This window comes from Enhydra lutris, unplaced genomic scaffold, assembly GCF_002288905.1.
Source record: "Enhydra lutris kenyoni isolate GAN:26980312 unplaced genomic scaffold, ASM228890v2 scaffoldscaffold10, whole genome shotgun sequence".
NCBI lineage: Eukaryota > Metazoa > Chordata > Mammalia > Carnivora > Mustelidae > Enhydra > Enhydra lutris.
In genome coordinates, this window is record NW_019154094.1 from 3,901,911 (window position 1) to 3,922,014 (window position 20,104).

Below are 20,104 nucleotides of genomic sequence, written 5' to 3' on the forward strand. Positions count from 1 at the left end.
CTTAATTTTTTATGACTAGGGATGCCAATTTTATCACATATTAAATTCTTTTATTTCTCTCAGGGGATTGGGAATCTCTAAAATCAAAAGCCAGAGTTAAATTTCCTTTTAATATGTAAAGTTGTTGTTGAGGTTTTCCTAGCCACACTCCTTTGATTTTTTTTTTTTTTTATTTGACAGACAGAGATCATAAGGAGGTGGAGAGGCAGGCAGAGAGAGGGAGAGGAGGAAGTGGACTCCCCACTGAGCAGAGAGCCCGATGTAGGGCATGATCCCAGGACCCTGGGATCATGACCTGAGCTGAAGGCAGAGGCTTAACCCACTGAGCCACCCAGGCGCCCCTCCTTTGATGTTTTTATCTGTTACTTACAGAATGGTAGTTACTCTCTTCATGACACCTCTCTCCTCTATTCCAGATATGTATGCCTACTTTCTCTTTGGGTATTTGAAAACTAAATGTATCTTTTTTCTCCCTAAACCAGTGTTCCCCTTCTCTCTAAAGGTTGCTGTCATCACTCAAGCCCCAAAACAGCAAATTATCTTGACTTCTCCCCCTCCCTCACACCTCCACCCAATATTCGTCCAATCCTATGGATTCTGTCTCTTAGTTGGTCCAGTCTACTTACTGGACTTCTGAAACAACCTCCCAGTGGGGCCTTCTAGCCTTCACCTTGCCTCCCCACCTTCCACCATTCATACACAGTGTCCCTCTTTGCTATGGGCAGAAGGATGTGTTTTTTTGTTAACAGCAGATACGCTCGTGTCACTTTTTTCCCCCCAAACCTTTTCATATTCCTTTATGGCTTTCTACTCACTTAAAATAGTTCACAGGTTGTATTTGATCTGGCTTTTGCTTGCTTCAGTCTTCATGTCTTATTTTTGGTGCTTAATACTTTGTCTAACTGGATCTTTTTCATATTTCCAAAGTACTGAGCTCGTTTCCTTTTGTATATTGTTTCATATCTCTGGTCTGTTCTTTTCTATCTTCACCTGTTTCCTATTTACCTTTTTTTTTCCAGGAAGGCTTTCTTGCTGAGACTACATTAGGTCCCCGTTTCTCTACATTCCCGCATCCCATATTTCCACTTTTATAATTTCCATAATTGTAACTACACTTTAATGTCATTGTCCAACTGTAATGTAAGTTCTAGGCAGGTGGGGGCGTGTCTGACTTTGTCCACTAACTCTGATTATAGTGAAACCCTACTCTACTAAATGGTTTTCTGTATGATTGTGTGGTGGGTTCTTTTTACACTTAGAGGTTGGGGAGGGGCAGAGGGAGACGGAGACAGAGGATCTTAAGCAGCCTCCACTTTGGGCTGGATGCGGGACTCCATCCCACAACCCTGAGATCATGATCTGAATTGAAATCGAGTTGGATGCTTAACCCACTGAGCCACCCGGGAGCCTCCCAGATAGGATCCTCCTAAACCTTTAAAACTCAACACAGAGGCGCAGACTTTGATAGAGAAGCCCATAGTACCAGCCTTATTACGTATGTACTTCAGCAGACTCACGCTGTTCTAATTACCTTCTGAGCTCTTGATTATGGTAAAATCATCTTTCTGTCTTCCTTTTTCCTTGTAATAATGCTGCTGATTCTGCTTCTCAATTCAGGGTTATATGGAGAGACATTTTTGGATGAACAGTTGTGATTTAACATTCCAAACTTCAGAATCTCTGTATTATTTTTTGTAACTTTCTTTTAAGTCAAAAATTATTTCACAGTATAAGTGTTTTTTGTTTTGTTTTGTTTTTTAAGTAGGTTCCACACCTAGCATGGAGCCCAATGTGGGGCTTGAACTCATGACCCTGAGATCAAGACCTGAGCTGAGATCAGGAGTCGGATGCTTAACTGCCTGAGCCACCCGGGCGCCTCTTTTTTCTTTTTTAGACTGCAGCCTATACTCTTTTTTTTTTTTTTTTAAAGATTTTATTTATTTATTTGACAGACAGAGATCACAAATAGGCAGAGAGGCAGGCAGAGAGAGAGGAAGGGAAGCAGGCTCCCTGGTGAGAAGAGAGCCCGATGCAGGGCTCCATCCCAGGACCCTGGGATATGACCTGAGCCGAAGGCAGAGGCTTTAACCCACCGAGCCACCCAGGCACCCCTGCAGCCTACACTCTTAACGTTGAGCTGTGCCTGAAGAAAAACTGTTTAGTTGATCTGACATCTAGAAGACTGGGCAGTCAGTGTATCTCTAAGTTGTACAAATAGAGTTCCCTAACTACTGTCCAGCTCCTTGGCAGATAGTGAAGATGGGTGGACCAAACTTATTGCATTAGCCTTGCTATGAGTCCACTTCCCCATGCAACTTCTTCTTCTTCTTCTTTTTTTTTTTTTTTAAGATTTTATTTATTTGAGAGAGAGAGAGAGAGAGAGAGAGTGTAAAAACCGGGGAGGGGCAGAGGGAGAGGGAGAAGCTGATTCCATGCTTAGCAGGGATCCTGATGCAGGGCTTGATCCCAGGACCCAAGGACCATGACCTGAGCCAAAATCAAGAGGCGGATGCTTAACCAACTGAGCCACACATATGTCCCTACCAATGCAACTTTTGATTGTGTTCATTGGCCTTTCATATTGATTGTTGTATAAAGACATGAATACTTGTATCTACTTGATAGGTAGCTTTATCATTATAAATAGCATTCTGATTTATCCATCCAGCACTTGAGTGTTTGCTGATATATCACTCTGGCTATCACTTTTTACACAGCTGACAAATGGAATTGGTGAAGCTAGGAGGCTGGAAGCCAACCGTGCAGTCACACTGCTATCTGAACAGATGTTGTGTGAATTATTAGATAGTATCCCTAGGCAACAATTCTTTGTCCTTTTCCTGTTTACTGGGACAGTGATATCCCCTTCCCCACCTTTTTTCCCCCCTATGAGCAGGGCTCCCAGTTTTCCAACTCTGAAGTGTTTTCCAGTCGAAACAAAGAGAAGGTTTGTGGATGTTGAATATGCAAGGAGCTGAAGAGAGAGTGCTTGGAAGAGAGGTTTGTCCAGGTGAGTGAGTAAGGAAAAAACCAGTGGGAGAAAAAGCAGGGCTTTGGAAATTTTACAAGAGAAACTGATTGAAACTCGGGAAATATAATTATCCTCCTTTTAGGGATGTTGGAGGGCAGATGTGGGTGAGCATCTCCAGGGGCCAACTTTTCCCCAATATTCATTTTGTCTCATTTCCAGCATTTGCTTTTACATTCATTCTCCCACTGTCGACTCTGAATACAAACCACCCATGTTTCTTCTTTAACCTAATCCTAGCTTTCTGCTGTTTGTTATTTTCCCTTTATTTGTATTGTCTCTGGTTCTGTGGCTTCCTAAATGTCTGTAAGTGCCCATTCCTTGGGGTTCCTTATTAATGGTGAACTCCACCCTGATACAGATCTCTTCTAGCACTTGTAATTGAGTTATGTGCTCTACTTGCTTTTATTGGGCCTTGTTTATATGCCACATATTGACATATGTTAGAGTTAGGCCCCTGTAACCTCAGGGGCTTCCATTCTGTCCTGTGTAAGAAATACCCACTCTGTTGTTTTCTTTCAGGTTTGATGGAAAAGTCTGTTCCAGAGGAGGATGTCTCTGAAATTGATTCACCAGGGAGAGTAGCAAAGAGATTACCAGAGGATGCAAACCAGGGTTCTGTATTTGAAAAAAAATACACATGTGAAAGCATGAAGGAAAACCCTTCTGGAGAGGTTCCCAGACCATGCCTTTTCCAGGAAGGAGGTTTTGAGGAAATAACTTTTATCCACAAGGAAGCATCTCCTGAAACAATTAGCCAAGAATATGATTTTGAGAGAAGCTTGCTCTTGACCTCCAGCTTTGTTACACATCTTAGGGTTTCTACAGAAGAGAGCCTACATCAGTGGGAGACAAGTAGTATACACACTGATGAGATTTCAGACCAAAGTAAATGCCCAGCTCTCTCTACTCAGAAAAAGTCTTGGGAATGTAATGAATGTGGAAAAACTTTTACTCAGAGCTCATCCCTTACCCAGCATCAGAGGACTCATACTGGAGAGAGACCCTATGCATGTGAGGAATGTGGGAAAGCCTTTAGTCGCAGTTCCTTCCTCGTTCAGCATCAAAGAATTCACACCGGAGTAAAACCATATGGATGTGAGCAGTGTGGGAAAACATTTCGATGTCGATCATTTCTTACTCAGCATCAGAGAATCCATACTGGAGAGAAACCTTATAAATGTAGTGAATGTGGGAATTCCTTCCGCAATCATTCGCATCTCACTGAACATCAGAGAATTCACACTGGAGAGAAACCGTACAAATGTAATAGATGTGGGAAGGCATTTAATCAGAACACACACCTCATTCATCATCAGAGGATTCACACTGGTGAGAAACCTTATTTATGCAATGAATGTGGCTCTTCTTTTCGCAAACATTCAAATCTCACACAACATCAGAGAATTCACACTGGGGATAAACCCCATAAATGTGATGAGTGTGGGAAAACTTTCCAAACAAAGGCAAACCTCTCTCAGCATCAGAGAATTCATACTGGAGAGAAACCCTATAAATGTAAGGAGTGTGGCAAAGCCTTTTGTCAGAGCCCATCCCTTATTAAACACCAGAGAATTCATACTGGAGAAAAACCCTATAAATGTAAGGAATGTGGCAAAGCTTTTACTCAGAGTACCCCACTCACTAAGCATCAGAGAATTCATACAGGGGAGAGACCCTACAAATGCAGTGAATGTGGTAAAGCCTTCATTCAGAGCATTTGCCTCATTCGGCATCAGAGAAGTCACACTGGAGAAAAACCCTATAAATGCAATGAATGTGGGAAGGGCTTTAATCAGAATACCTGCCTCACTCAGCATATGAGAATTCATACTGGAGAGAAACCCTATAAATGTAAAGAATGTGGGAAGGCCTTTGCCCATAGCTCATCTCTTACTGAACATCACAGAACTCACACTGGTGAGAAGCTCTATAAATGTAGTGAATGTGAGAAAACTTTCCGCAAGTATGCACACCTTAGTGAACATTACAGGATTCATACTGGTGAGAAGCCTTACGAATGCATTGAATGTGGAAAATTCTTCAGACATAGTTCAGTCCTTTTCAGACATCAGAAACTTCACAATGGTGAATAACCCTGGCATTCAGGTTGGGATAGCTTCTCTAGAAAGAGTGGCTGGGAATCTGTCTGGGGGCAGTGGGGCAGGCAGAGTTCCTGGAGGGAAGGATGAAGGAACACCGACTGTTACACTCGGAAGAGTATTTCCACTTATGGAGGCAGGAGCTTGGAGAATGTAGAGCCTACTCCAGCTGGGCATCTGGGAATATAGGGTAGAAAGGAATTTCTTGCTTTTCGGATAAATCCTGGCTACCTACCACTCCTCCTTCCCCTTGTGACTCTCATGATTTTAGGGGCCATTTGCTAAGTTAGCACCTGTATTTCCCTTACTGCATTCCTGCCCCACCTTCCCAACTTGTGACCTGTGTTCTCTGGCCAGTAGGCTGAGGTGCTTTTCCAAATATTCAGTGTGCATGTGGAAGCAATTCTGAGGTAGTGCTAAGTAGCCTTCTGATATCTGAGAACATGCCATCTGTTAGAAGCGGTCTCATGAAGGGGCATTGGAAATAAGGGAAAACGAAGAATCCTTATTCATTCAACAAATAAGAGGATATGTGGCAAGAACTGGGCTGATGTCTACAGATAGTTCGTGAAGAAGGCTTTTATCAGGGTAAGAGAGATCTTTCCTGATCCTTTCAAGCTGGAAGGCAATTTGGGGCCAAAAAGGAAGTAGGAGGTCAAGAGAAACTTAACGTTAAATGGTGCCAGTTTGTGGGAAGAGAGTCAGATCTGCTCAGAGGGTCAGGAAGAGGAAGGGCCAACCTTTGTCCCAGAGGAACACTCACCCATGAGGAAAATGGTTTGCGCTAGACTGCTGGTGCCGAGGCTCAGAGCAGGAAGTCTGTGAGCAGATGACCTACATATCCCAGCCCTGGACTAAGGTGTACACCTGTCTCATAAGTTTGCCTGGGCCACTGGTTTGTAGGGTCCAGGGGAGAGAGACCCACCAGGGTTAACTATGTCCAAACAACTGTTAATTGATGTTTAGGGAGGAGAAACCATTAGTGAAGAGAGCAGTCAGCTTTTTAGGTTGGCCGGAGTTGGGGCAGCTGGACTAGTCCCTAAGAGAGTGTTGGTCATTGTAGCAGGGAGGGCTACGTTTCATGTAATTATGCCATTGGAGGCTTTAAACAAATTTGTTAGATTTCAGATACTCCTGTTTTTATTGGAACTATCTTATTCTTGGATATTTACCCTTCCCTGCAGGTTAGGAGTATCTAGGGAAAGACTTTCATGGAATACATTTGGAAAGTATTCTACCTCTTTTTCAAGTCCCTGAGTATTGAGATAGTACAGTTTGCCACTATGATGGTGTTTTATTCTTTTAAGAAAAAGGGCATGGTTTCCCCCTTTATTTCCTTATTCGCTTTCATGTTCTTTACTGCTACCCAAAGTTTGAGCTCTGAGAGATTAGGTGAGGATCACCTTTCACGGCTATTTGGAATAGTTTCTATGCCCTGAAGCTTATATCGTTTTTAAAATAATGACTGTTAAAAAAACAAAGTCAGTTGATTCTGGAATGGTTGGTTATTTAGAACTCAGCATTAATTTTTTTCCAGAACAGCTATCTTGTAAGCAGTGGTATTAATTACCATTAAGCTATTAATGAGCTATTAATTACCATTAATAGGAACATGGCAGAAACAGCACTCTCTCCCTCTGCAGCTGTGAAGATTCTATTCCCAAAACCTGCCACAGGGCAGTTCATAACCGAGTAAATTAATACCCTATGGACAAAAATAACCCTGTTAGAATTTTTTGTTCATGAAAAAATTATAGTACTTAAAGGAGATACTGATGTATTTGTACTTTCTTTGTTTTTTTTTTTTTTAAAGATTTTATTTATTTATTTGAGAGAGAGAGAGAGAACATGAGAAGGGAGAGGGTCAGAGGGAGAAGCAGACTCCCTGCCAAGCAGGGAGCCCGATGCGGGACTCGATCCCGGGACTCCAGGATCATGACCTGAGCCGAAGGCAGTCGCTTAACCAACTGAGCTACCCAGGTGCCCGTATTTGTACTTTCTAAATGAAAATGACACTAGAGAATCCATTGCTGGCCCATAGGAAATATTAAATAAATATTTGTTAAATATATTTTAATCAACCTGTACCCACCAGAAACTTTAGCAACTTCCTGATATGTAGGTATTTAGCGTAATATTTATACAGTACTCTAAATAAATACTTATTTAGAGTTCTTGAGTTGAGATTAGAGTTGGGAGTATTTTCTTAAGGAAGAAATGGGACCTCTAAGGATGAATGATATCTCCAAGGTCTTGTTTGGAGATTTTATAAAAATCCAAAAATGTCTTAATACTCAGGTTAAGAGTCTGATACCATTTTCACTTCCTGGGAAAACAGGAAGGAAGAGAATTTGTCATCTTGCTTCTGTCCTCATCCTGTAGTCTCATACTGTCAAATATTTGTTCTCAGTTTTCTCTCAATTACTGGACAGCCAAGTGCCCAGTCACTCCAGCGCCAAATCTTGGAATTGTTCTCGGTCAGTCTTTTACTCAGTCCTCATATCCAAGCAACCATTGTATCCTGCTTATATCTCCCAAGTCTGAAAGCCATCTCCACCGCTATTGCTTTAGTCCACATCCTAGTTTATTTCCTAGACCATTTTCCTACTTTCCCAGTCAGTCTTCCAGTTGCCTGCCCCATGAGGCCATCTTCCACATTTCTTCTGGATGGTCTTTGCAAAGCACAACTGGAAGCTCTGTTAACTCAGAATATCTGAGCCCCTTAGAAGGCATCTAAAGCTCCTCCACATGCACAAACAATAAAAATAAATAAATAGAGCTCTTCCAGGGGTCCATGCCTACATCACCCCTCTCAGCTGCCTTCCCTGCATTGCACACTTCCGTAGTGTAAATTCCTGTGACTCTGTATCATTGCTGGCCTCAACTTTGGTGCCTTTTGCACAGCCTCTTCCTGTGGCCTCGATTGCCTGCCTGCCTTCTGCTTGCCTGGAAAGCCCCCATGAGTCACTTAGGAATATGTTCATGCAACACCTGCTTTGAAGCTGTCTCTGACCTCACATGTTTTTTATTTCGGTATTTTGACACCTTCATTTTATTTATGTTCCATTGTAGTGGCTAGTTTCCAAATCTTTCTCTTCCCACTGAACTGTCAGCTCTGTCAAAGCAGGGGCCCTGTGATACTTATTCATCTTTGTATCCACAGTCACTGGCACTTCAAATTTGCTCAGTAAATATTTGTTGAGCTCAACTAAAATACCCAAGTCAGACACTTCTCCACGCCTGCCTACAGGCTTTGACTTTAGGTCCACAGCTGCCAGCAGAAGGGAGGTATGGAGAGGATATGAGTGTGTCCATGAAGTGTTTGCCAGGTGCAAGCATTCCGAATCTTTCCTCAAGATACAGATTGTGTGGTTATATTAAGCAGAGGGTCCCTTAAGAAAAAGTAATATTTTGTACAAAACAAAACCCTTGTGTTAAAAATGAGCTATTTAAATGTCGCATCACAGTTTAACAAAGTACTTTCAGATATGTTGATGTCAGCATCACCAGGAGGAGGCAAATGCTTGCATCTGTAGAAGCAGAACCATGTCAGCTGGAATATCTCTGAAATAAGGAGCAGGAGCTGAATACTGATGCTAGTGTAGCAGGAGAGCTTTTAAGTTTAGCAGTCCCAGTGTGGAAGCACTACCTGAGCTCACAGCTTTCTTTGGCTCCAGATGATAAAGAACTGGAATGTGGTGCTCATTCTCAGTGTGCTGAAACTTAACTTGTGATTTCACAAGGACATGGGATGAGGCCACATCAGATCCTCAGAACAACAGTAGAGAAAACAGGTGGTTGTACTTGCCCAAGGTCACACAGCTAGTAAGTGACATGTGAAATTTTAAACTCCCATGTCCTTTCTCACTTTTCCTTCAGATTTCTCTTTATTGGTCATACCTCTGCTCCATGATTCCTCTTTAGTTGTGTTTATTATAGATTTGACTGCATAGGACTCCAATCTTGCCCTGCTTGTGAGGATGGGAGGAGCTCATTTTAAGATTTTATTTTTAAGTAATTTCTACACTCAACATGGGGCTTGAACTCAAAACCCTTAAATCAAGAGTCCTGTGCTCTACCAGCTGAGCCAGGCAGGCAACCCTGGGAGCTCATTTTAAATCAAAAAGCTTTTTTGCCCTCAGACTTTCCAGCGTGTGAGTGTGAGAAATAAATTGGTTTCACATTTTCATTTCACCTTTCTGCCTACTTAATGCAGAAGTCTAGCTTTGACTCCAGGTGGCTTCAGTTTCACTCCCCTTTAGCTACTGGCCACTGCAGGGCTAAGGTCACTTTAGTTTTGTGGAATGTTTTTGGTGTCCACTCTTCCCCTGCCCACCCCCTCATTGCCTCCCCATCCATTTCCCACCTCAGTGAAAGAAGCTCAGCCCAAATGTGTTAAGTCCCAGACTAATGTTTCTAGTAAATTGCTCTACTTAGGATACCCCACTCTAGAGTTAGTTCCTACACAGCAGAGCCTGCTGATTTGGATTCTTTGAAGCTTAAAAGTTAGAAAAAAAATTATTAGACCTAGGCTCTTTGGCCTGTGAGATGTTAGGGCTTGTGTGGGGGGGGGGTGCGTTGGACAGGACGAACTTGCTATCTGATTCCAAAGAAGTGCTGAGAATGTGACTTTTGGTAAAAAGCAAGGTGAGCTCAACATTACTGTTTCCTGTCATGTCAGCTGACAGTTCTACGAAGGGTCCTCTTTTAGCTGAAGAGGGTTAATAATGGCCTTAGTCTGGAGCATCTACACTCCTAATTTCAGCCTCCTAAAGGGACTTCATTTTGTTAAACCAGCCAGTCTAGAAGTTTAAGCAGATAACTTCTCTGCTGCATCTCATTCATTTTTTTCAAGGGTTTGCTGAGGGCTCCTTATGAATTATACAGTAGGAATAGGGTAAGCAGACAACCATATTTCCCACAGCGTGCACATCCGTAAGAATGCCTGGAAGTGGATCAGGTACCCTGCTACTCATGCCTTCATCCCGGGAACACACTGTCAAAAGGAGCCTGTATGTGCAAGTATTCCCTGCGCGAGTCTCAGCAAGATCTGAAGTTTTGCAGCAGTGGGGATGAGGGCCTTGAGGGCTGGCAAGGTCCCTTGAAGCCAATGCAGAGGACTGGAGCTGGAATTTGCGGAGCGTGACAGAAAAAACATTTACTGAACTTTTTAAAGATGTTGGAACGTCTTAGTAATTACACACATTAAGCCCATTTAATCTTTATGATAACCTTTGAGATTCGGTACCATTATTTATTTAGGTTCTCTAAGTCAGGAAACAGGTACAGAGAAATAACTTGCCCAAGTTTACACGCTGATAATCTGGGACTTAAACTGAAAACAGAGCTCTTATGTTCTCAGGGCCAGTTGTCGAACAAAAGCTAAAGCAGAGGGTGTTTGGGGTTCCTGTGAAGAAACCAGTTTTCTGGCAGGTGAGAATGTAAGGAAGGTTAAGCCAGCTTTGTGAAACCTTTGGGAAAACCTCCAAAAGGCAGTGATGTGGAAGAGTTTTTAGAAAGATCAATGTGGCCAGGTTGCAGAATGAACAGTAAGGGCGACTTGTGGTCTGCCACGAGTCTCCAGTTCGGTTTCCTTACTCTGGGAAGGAGCGCCGTGAGGTGGGTTTGCGGGCTGTTTCTGCAGCAGCGTCTGCGGCGTCGGGCTGAACCCCAGCTCCGGGCGGGGGAGGAAGCACCGAGATGAAGCCGCTCCCGCCTTCCTAGAGAGGAGACCACAGTGTTCTGACCGCGGCGCGAGCTGCTGACATCACGCCGGCGCGGCGGGGACTGGCTCCGAGCTACACGGGGTCTCCCCGACGCCCCAGTGCAGCAAGGTGTGGCGGAAGGCCTGCGGGAAGCGCTCTGTGTGTAGAGTCGCCGCCGTGCTAGAGTGCGACGGTCTGGTCTCGGAGCCCGGTTTGCTCTCGAATCCCGGGCTGGCCCGCGGCTGCTCCTCTTCCCGGCGCGCGGGAATCTTTGGAGCGAGGGGTCGGAGCCACCTGGCCCTGAAGAGGGAAGGGAGAAGCTCGTTGGAGACCCCTGTTCTGGGAATCGGGAGACCTGGGTTCCGTTTGTATGTACTTAAGGGAGGAAGTGAACTTCTGATTGCTTCAGTTGTCAGATTTCCAGAAGCCAATGCTATTCCTTGCTTTGCCACTTGACAAAGTTGCGCGGGTTGAATGACTATATGTGAGAGTTATCAACTTCCTTTAAGCTCTTGTCTAATAGCAACAGAATAGGTAATGTATGAAGACGTAGACTCAGTACTGTAATAGCAGATACTATTTATTGACGGCATTTTTCTAAATACTTCCCATGTATTATTTATGCATCATCACACCCCTATGAAATAGTTATTATCTACTCCATATAACATTTGAAAAAGGGCCTCAGAAAGGTTAGGTAACTTTCCCAAGATCACTTGGCAAATAAATCTAGAACAGGGGTTCAAACCCAGGGAGGTCTGGTCCCAGAGCCCACGCCATACTTCAAGTTTACCGGAGGAACAGAGCATCAAAACAATGGGAAGTGTGGAACTGGAGGGTATTACGCTGAGCGAAATAAATCAATCAGAGAAAGACAATTATCATACAATCTCTCTGATATGAGGAACTTGAGAAGTAGGGCGGGGGGATTTGGGGGCCAAGGAATGAAAAAATGAAACAAGATGGGATCGGGAGGGAGACAAACCTTAAGAGATAATCTCACAAAACAAACAGGGTTGCTGGGGGGTGGGGGGCGGGTAGGGATAGGGTGGTTGGGTTATGGACATTGGGGAGGGTGAGTGCTGTGTAACTTGTAAGCCTGATGATTCACAGATCTGTATCCTGGGGCAAATAATACATTATATGTTAATTTTTTTAAAATGAGAAGTGCTACGGTAGAGCCACGTAAAATTCTTTGAGACTATAGAGGAGAAAGGGCCTTGGAAGTGAAGAATTATCCACCTATAAGATGTGTAGTGGTTGGGGCGCCTGGGTGGCTCAGTGGGTTAAGGCCTCTGCCTTCGGCTCAGGTCATGATCCCAGGGTCCTGGAATCGAGCCTCACATCGGGCTCTCTGCTTGGCGGGGAGCCTGCTTCCTCCTCTCTGTCTGTCGAATAAATAAATAAAAATCTTAAAAAAAAAGTCATTAAAAAAAAAGATGTGTAGTGGTTCATATTTGAGCTGAATATTAAAGTTGAGTAGAAGTTTGAAAAGTAGTTTGTTCAGTGAAAAACAGAGGGGTGCTAGTGGATTGGGATAGATTAGACTGGTTACCAGTCTTTTACTAGTGTTCAGAGGGAGTTCTTAAAAGCTTTCCTCCTAGGAGGGGGTCCTTAACATTTTCCAAAAGATTCCCCCATCCTTTCTTGGAGATTCTGCTTCACACAGATGTGGTCTTATTTTCCTGAAATTCCTCTACCTCTGGTTGTGGTAAGATTACTGTAGGGGAGTTTCCTTGATGTTGACTCAGCCTATTCTCAGAAGAGCTGACCTCCTTGTTTAACACATAGTACCTGACCAGTTAGTATTTTTAAAATAAATGAATAACCATCCTCAATCAAAGATGGACTGAGGATTTTGCTCTTTTCCTGTGTGTGGTTTTTTTTTTTTTAAGATTTTATTTATTTGACAGAGATCACAAGTAGGCAGAGAGGCAGGTGGGGTGGGGGTGGGGGAAGCAGGCTCCCTGCTGAGCAGAGAGCCTGATGTGGGTCTCGATCCCAGGACCCTGGGATCATGACGTGAGCCGAAGGCAGAGGCTTTCACCCACTGAGCCACCCAGGCACCCCTCCCATGTGTTTATAGAATCAAAGGATCACAGAATGTTGGTACTAGTTTTCCACTTTCATTTCACAGGTACAAAAACAAATCACAGATAAGACCAAGTGACTAGCTTTAGGTCATTGAACACTTTCAGAGCCCAGACTCAAACCTAGACTTCTTGACTCAGGCCAATGTTTGTTCTAATGCCCTCTACCATAACCCAGTTTTTGACTTTTTAAGTCAATGGCTTTTCCAGTAGTTTTTTTTTTTTGGGGGGGGGGGTGCTTTGGCTCCAACTTTCTCTCTTGTGGAGGAAATTTTACCCCAGGATAGTCGTAAGGAGCACCTGCCCCTTCTCTTTGTGCATGGTCAGGTCTCTTGGAAGACAACCCACTTACTGACTTTCATCATTGGTGATACTTTTTTTTTTTTTTTTTCCAGATTTACTTATTTGAGAAAGTGCCTACTGGGGGGCAAAGGGAGAGGGATTGAGAGTCTTAAGCAGATGCCACACTGAGCTTGGAGGCCAATGCAGGGCCTCACCACCCTGAAACCACAACCTGAGCTGAAACCAAGTCAACCACTCACCCAACTGTACCACCTAGGCACCCCATGGGTGATAGTCTTTTAAGAGAATAATGATATTCTTCATTCAGATTTAAAATAGTTATTTCATTAGGGATTGGCTATTCCTGAGTTCCTCTGAATTCAGAATAGGAAGGAAGTAGGCTGACAATTTATGGGTGCTTTTTTCTCCTCCCTCCGTGCCTCAGATTCCTGCCCTTCCTCAAAAGAAGGCCCCAGGAGACAAACTAGTGTTGCTTGTGTTCCTCACAGCTTATCTCTGGGTAAGTGAAATCTAACTAGAGAGCCCAGGATGGGTTGTTACGGGGGTGCTCATTCCAAAGTGGTGGCAGACCTGTAGTGGGACCCACCAGTGGCCACTACACCTAAACCCTGCAGACTGAAAACGCAGAACCACCGGAAATGGCCCCACCTTATTAAAATCAGAGTGAGTATGGCCCATTGTGGAAGCAGACAATGGAGTAATTGGTTATAGGACAGATCAGAGTATGTACTAATTTTATATCACATGTACTTAAATTGTAGCAAGAATAGCTCCCCCTGTGCAGTTACCTGGTAGCTACTCACTGAACTGCTAAGGGTAATGCCTTAATGGAGTAGCAGTCAGACGTGGGAAACCTGGTAGTAAATTACTAGAAGACTTATAGCAAAGGTGATTTAAATGTTTCCTCAGAGAATATGAATGGGCTCCTGGCTTTGTTTGGAATAAAAGCCTAAGTAATAGCAACTTACCGGAGATCGGAAGGCAACACGGAGCCTGTGGATCTGTTAAATTCAGTAAGAACAGTACTTTATGAACTGGATTCTTAGGCTATGGGAATTCTATGAATAGATTGTGACCATTTATGGCCTGAAGAATTCAGTCTAGTTTAACATGTACGCATAATATATGTACATGTGTGTCTGTGAAGGTGTATATGCACTGGGAGATGCTTAGAAGATTGCCAAAAAACTATTTTCACACGGTGGTAGGATTTTAAGTAATCTCCTTTGTGGACTGTTTTTTAGAATGAGTATGCATTCTTTGTATGGCAAAAAAAAAACCCCAAACAAACCAAAAAACAATTTTGAGACATTAAAAATAAAGGAAATAAAAGCATGGTTAGAGTTTTGGTTTTATGTTTAGCTATTTAAACCACCTGGCATTAGCTTTTGTACATATTGTATCTACACTGGAAGTTTATACAGAAGATAAAGATAGATACGTTCTGGAAAAATACCCAATATATTTAACAATCAGTGCAGTACAGTACTGCCTAATCAGATTGGTCTCTGACTGTAAACAATTTGTGCAGAAATACCAATGTGTACCAACTAAGTCTTAGCCAGGGTAGATCTGTATGTACCAACAAGAAATTATCTTGAAGGCACATTCTTTAGTGGGGGGGAATAAAAGCAAATAGCACAAAAGAACCTATAGAATAATTTTATTTATGTAGAGAGAATCAAATGGTGTGTGTGTAAAAATATGTAGAAAGAAGACTGAAAAGGGGCATCTGGGTGGCTCTGCCTTTGGCTCAGGTCATGATCCCAGGGTCCTGGTATCGAGCCCCACATCGGGCTCTCTGCTCAGCAGTGAGCCTGCTTCCCCCTCTCTGCCTACTTGTGATCTCTGTCAAATAAATAAATAAAATCTTAAAAAGAAAAAAAAAGAAAAAAGACTGAATGAATATACTCCAAACTTAATGATAACCTCTGGGAGGGAAACGGCTTTGTTTTGTTAGGGTGGGATGGTGATGAAAAATGACTAAATTTATCCTATATCCTTCTGTAGTATCTAAATATTATAAAGTGAGGTTATATTTATGCATAACTTATATTAAAAAACTAAAAAGGGGCCTCAGAGACTCAGAATGTGTCAGTGTCTCTAGCACCATCCAGGGAAGACGTTGGTGACGTTTGGCACCTGAATATCTGTTCTCAGATTCTGTGTGCCCTTTCTCGGAGCATCAGGGTTTCAAAGTCTGATGCCATTAAGATCATCTAAATATTTCTCTTTCTCGAGTTCTAAGGAGTATCCTGATGACAGTGATTTGGTTCCTAATAGTTTTTTTTTTTTGTAATGGAGAGAGTATGTCAAGGAGCCAAACATTGAGCATATAAATTTTTCATCGTAGATCAGTAAAGTAACTGTTTTCTACATCATTTTGTGAATTTGATTAGTGTGTATCAGATTCTGAAGCAATTCATTAGTATCAAAGGTGAGGGCCAGATTCTGGGAATCTCTTCCCCAAGGACCAACCCAATCCTACTTTTCCTGTAAATAAAACAATGATACCTTACTTTCTTTCAGTAAGCAGGGCTCTAGTTTTCAAGCCTAAAGATCTTCCAGTTGGACATAATGGGAGAGCTACAGATGCTGTATGTTTTGGAGAGAGAGGTCCAAAGAGACACCTATCAAGGCGAGTGAATAGGAAGGACTGGTGTGATGGACCTAGTAAAAGTTACAGCCTGGATAGCCTTTAAAAAAACTTATTTATTTTTAGAGAGAGGAGAGGGGAAAGGGGCAGAGGGAAAGAGAATCTGAAGCAGAATCCCCACTGAGTGTGGAGCCCGATCCCAGGACCCTGAGCCAAAACCAAGAGTCAGACACTTAATTGACTGAGCCTCCCAAGCGCCCCACCTTTGAAATCTTAAAGAGAAACTTTAATTGTCACTAGACAATGATGTAAATCTATACTTTCTCAAAAAGCATGAGCAAGATACTGCTTACAGGCAACCTAAGGAAATGTAATTACTTTTCACCTATTCTTTGAATAGACTGTAGGTAGGTAGGATTTTTCCATTAAAACTAATTTACCCAAGATTAGTGTACTTATCCTTTTTTTTTTTTAAGATTTTATTTATTTATTTGACAGAGATCACAACTAGGCAGAGAGGCAGGCAGAGAGAGAGAGGAGGAAGCAGGATCGCTGCTGAGCAGAGAGCCTGATGCAGGGCTCAATCCCAGGACCCTGGGACCATGACCTGTGCCAAAGGCAGAGGCTTTAACCCACTGAGCCACCCAGGTGCCCCAGTATACTTACCCCTTTCACATTCTACTATTTATCACTCTGGATGATCCTAAATTACCTGGATCCATTTTTAGTACTTAAGTATTCCAGAAGCAATCATAATAGGGAATTTTATAGATTTCCCAACATTTGTCACTACTTAAATCTCTTCTCTCTATTATCTGATTTTTTCTCCAGGTCACTGTGATCTATCTCAATTATTGAGAAGAGGATAAAGTAAAGATTCCACAATGCAGGTCCCCCGTTCTGCACAGAGGACATTTTCCTTCGTGCTATTTTTTTCAAACAAGAAGATGAAGTCTGATGCAAGTGTTAAGTGACTTTTGGAAGACGTGCAGGGTCAGAAAACCTGGCTGTCCAGGGTTTGTGTTTGGAGAAGGAAACATCGTGAAGAAGGAAGAGGGGTATCCTGTAGGAATGCCCGAAGGGACAATACACGCACACATAAAGACCCAGAGCTTTCCCAGGACAGTGTTACTCTAACCATAACCATCTTTGAGAAAGTTCCCTGTAAGTGTCATGAATTTGAGAGACAGTTTCCTCTAAACCTGTACCTACTGGACAGACATTCCTTGTGTCACAAGCAGCATGAGTTCTAGCCAGACTTCACTGCAAATGAACCCTCAGAGACTTAACATGCAGAAGAAACCTTCAAAGTGTAGTGAATGTGGAAAATTCTTTACTCAGAGATCATCTCTTACCCAGCATCAGAGGATTCACACGGGAGAGAAGCCCTATGTGTGTAGTGAATGTGGAACTTGTTTCCGTAAACAGTCAAATCTTACTCAACATTTGAGGATTCACACAGGAGAGAAACCGTATAAATGTAATGAATGTGAGAAAGCCTTTCAAACGAAAGCAATCCTTGTCCAGCATCTGAGAATTCATACTGGAGAGAAACCCTATAAATGCACCGAATGTGGCAAAGCCTTTTGTCAGAGTCCATCCCTTATCAAACACCTGCGAATTCATACTGGAGAGAAACCCTATAAATGCACTGAATGTGGCAAAGCCTTTAGTCAAAGCGTTTGCCTTACCCGTCACCAGAGAAGTCACTCTGGAGATAAACCTTATAAGTGTAACGAATGTGGGAAAGCCTTTAACCAGACTGCATGCCTCATGCAGCATCAGAGAATTCATTCAGGAGAGAAGCCTTACGCATGCGTGGAATGCGGTAAAGCCTTCACTCAGAGCTCCTCCCTTGTTGAACATGAGAGAACTCACACTGGAGAGAAACTTTACAAGTGTAGCGAGTGTGAAAAAACTTTCCGCAAACAGGCACACCTTAGCGAACATTACAGAATTCATACCGGAGAAAAACCTTACGAATGTGCTGAATGTGGGAAATCCTTCAGGCACAGCTCGGCGCTTGTTCGACATCAGAGGCTTCATGCTGGAGAATAAAACCTGGCGTTTAACCAGTGCGGAAAGAGTTCTATGAAAATGCCATCCCTACTCGCCCCCAAATTCTTAGGAGCTTAAGGCTCAGTCTTCAGCCGGGAAGAACGTTCTGTATGTTGAACAAGACGCAAGGTGTCCTGAAAGTTAAGAAAGTAGACTCAGAACTAGACAGTCTTGAGTTTGATGACTTCTTTGCCACTTAATGGGTGTAAGACTGGATCCTTCTGAGCCTGTTTTCCCCATCCTCCTCCTCAGAATAATGAGAATACTTACTAGGGTTGTCTTGAGAATAAAATGAGTTGTATGTAATAAATAACTATCATTCATTGGCTTTGAGCCACAGATGTTCCCAAGGTCTATAAATCTGGCTACTGAAAACAAGCAAAATACAGCATTAGTTTTTGGTTCTCAATGTGTTTTTTAAGAACTTTTTTTTTTAAAGATTTTATTTATTTGACAGAGAGAGACACAGTGAGAGAGGGAACACAAGCAAGGGGAGTGGGAGAAGGAGAAGCAGGCCTCCCGCAGAGCAAGGAGCCCAGTGCAGGGCTCCATCCCAGGACTCTGGGATCATGACCTGAGCTGAAGGCAGACACTTAACGACTGAGCCACCCAGGCGCCCCAGAACTTTTTTTTTTTTTAAGAACTTTCTTGAAATTGGGCTATGATTTCATGCTTACTCTACAGAAAGTTATTTAAACTATGTCGATTTAAATAGAAAATATTTTAAGACAGTTTATCCTCAAGAAAATGAAGATTTAATCAGAGAAAAAAAATTATTGGGATTTGATTGGACACTGTGAGGTGTATTTCTGGGTACCCAGAAGAGCTTGCTAAGATTTGGATACCTCCACTATTGGATCTTAGTTCATGTCAAGCTCTAGACCTCTCTTTCCCATGAACAGGGAAGCCTTGCAGACACTAACTAAATAAAAACTTGCGTTGTAGGACTTTTGTGTGTTTGTGGTGGGGGCAGGGGGAGTTGGTAAGGAGAAGTCATATGCGAATAAAGAGGGGTGGAAATGGAAGAAAACATAAACATGTTGATTACTATGTGGCTGTATTTGTTTCAAATTTGTGAAACTAAATAAAGAAAATGTCACTTAAAATAGAGTTGGGAGGCCAGAAGGGGGAGCTTACACATATCATACCTTGCAGCCCTTTGCAGAACCAACAGAAAGAGCCACACCTTGCATTCCTAACAAGAAGCCTACTTTACTAACCCCAAGCAGGAAGAAGGAAGATTATCTCCTTGCCTGGCAATAGCCTAGCCAATGAGATGGCCACAGCTCAGCCAATGAAAAGCCATTACATTACAAACTCCCAGTGTACTCCAAAGGACATTCTGTTTGTAACAACTGCTCCAATTCCCCCTTCCCTCTATAAAAGAGCAGTTCCCTCCTTTGTTTTTCTGACTTGCCTACAGTTTTGTTGTAGCCTGTATGTCCTGAATTGCAATCATCCACTATTCTCAAATAAGCCCATAATGCTGGTAAAATAATTGGCTTTTATTTTTGAGGCTGACAGATTCTTGGAGCACAACACTAAAGGGGGCCTCTTAAGGGAATAGGAGGGCAGGAGACATTGAATTCTCAGGTGTCAGCAAGCAGTATTAATGACCAGTTTTTGGTTTATTCTCATGTATCAAGTCCTGAGGTTGGCAGTCCGTGGCTGGTGCAGTAGCTCCTTGAAACATGCTATCAGGATCCAAGTGCCTTGAGTCTTTCCACTAAACCAGCCACAGAAAGGATCTGCCTTCCATAGGCCAAAAAATGGCTCCAGTACTCCTAGGTTTCATGTATGTGCTCCTGGATGTAGCAGGATGTAGAGAGAAGGACAAAGGTTCATGCTTGCCAGATCTGCTTTCTTGTATCAAACACCTTGTAGCTTTATAAAGCAGACTTCTACTTGTATCTCTCTTTTCTACAGTGTATTAACTACAGTCTCCATGTTATACATTAGATCCTCTCTTCTGTCAAGATCACTTGTGTTAGAAGCTCACTTGTACAAGATCCACTTTTATTTCTAAAATTGCCAGAGCTGTGATATAGCTACCTTTAGCAGGAGCTGGGGAAGTATTCTTAACTAGACATATTATCATCTTCCTCGAAAGTGGGCTTCTGCTAATGAAGATGCAATAGGTGCTCTGTTCAATGACAAAATCCTCTACAGCAATTAAGTTTCTGAATTTTACCGATCTGGAAAAATGCCCAGAATATAATATA

At 42.7% G+C, this 20,104-nt stretch overlaps 1 pseudogene across 1 annotated transcript in view; it reads left to right on the forward strand.

Annotated features, from left to right (window-relative positions):
• LOC111143752 overlaps nt 1-20,104 on the forward strand; it is a 73,477-nt pseudogene that overhangs the window by 4,978 nt on the left and 48,395 nt on the right. Inside the window, exons 2-5 of the transcript XR_002640341.1 lie at nt 2,897-3,010; nt 3,551-5,137; nt 6,572-6,579; nt 17,136-17,888. The product of XR_002640341.1 is annotated as a zinc finger protein 850-like (transcript). The remainder of the gene's footprint in view (nt 1-2,896; nt 3,011-3,550; nt 5,138-6,571; nt 6,580-17,135; nt 17,889-20,104) is intronic.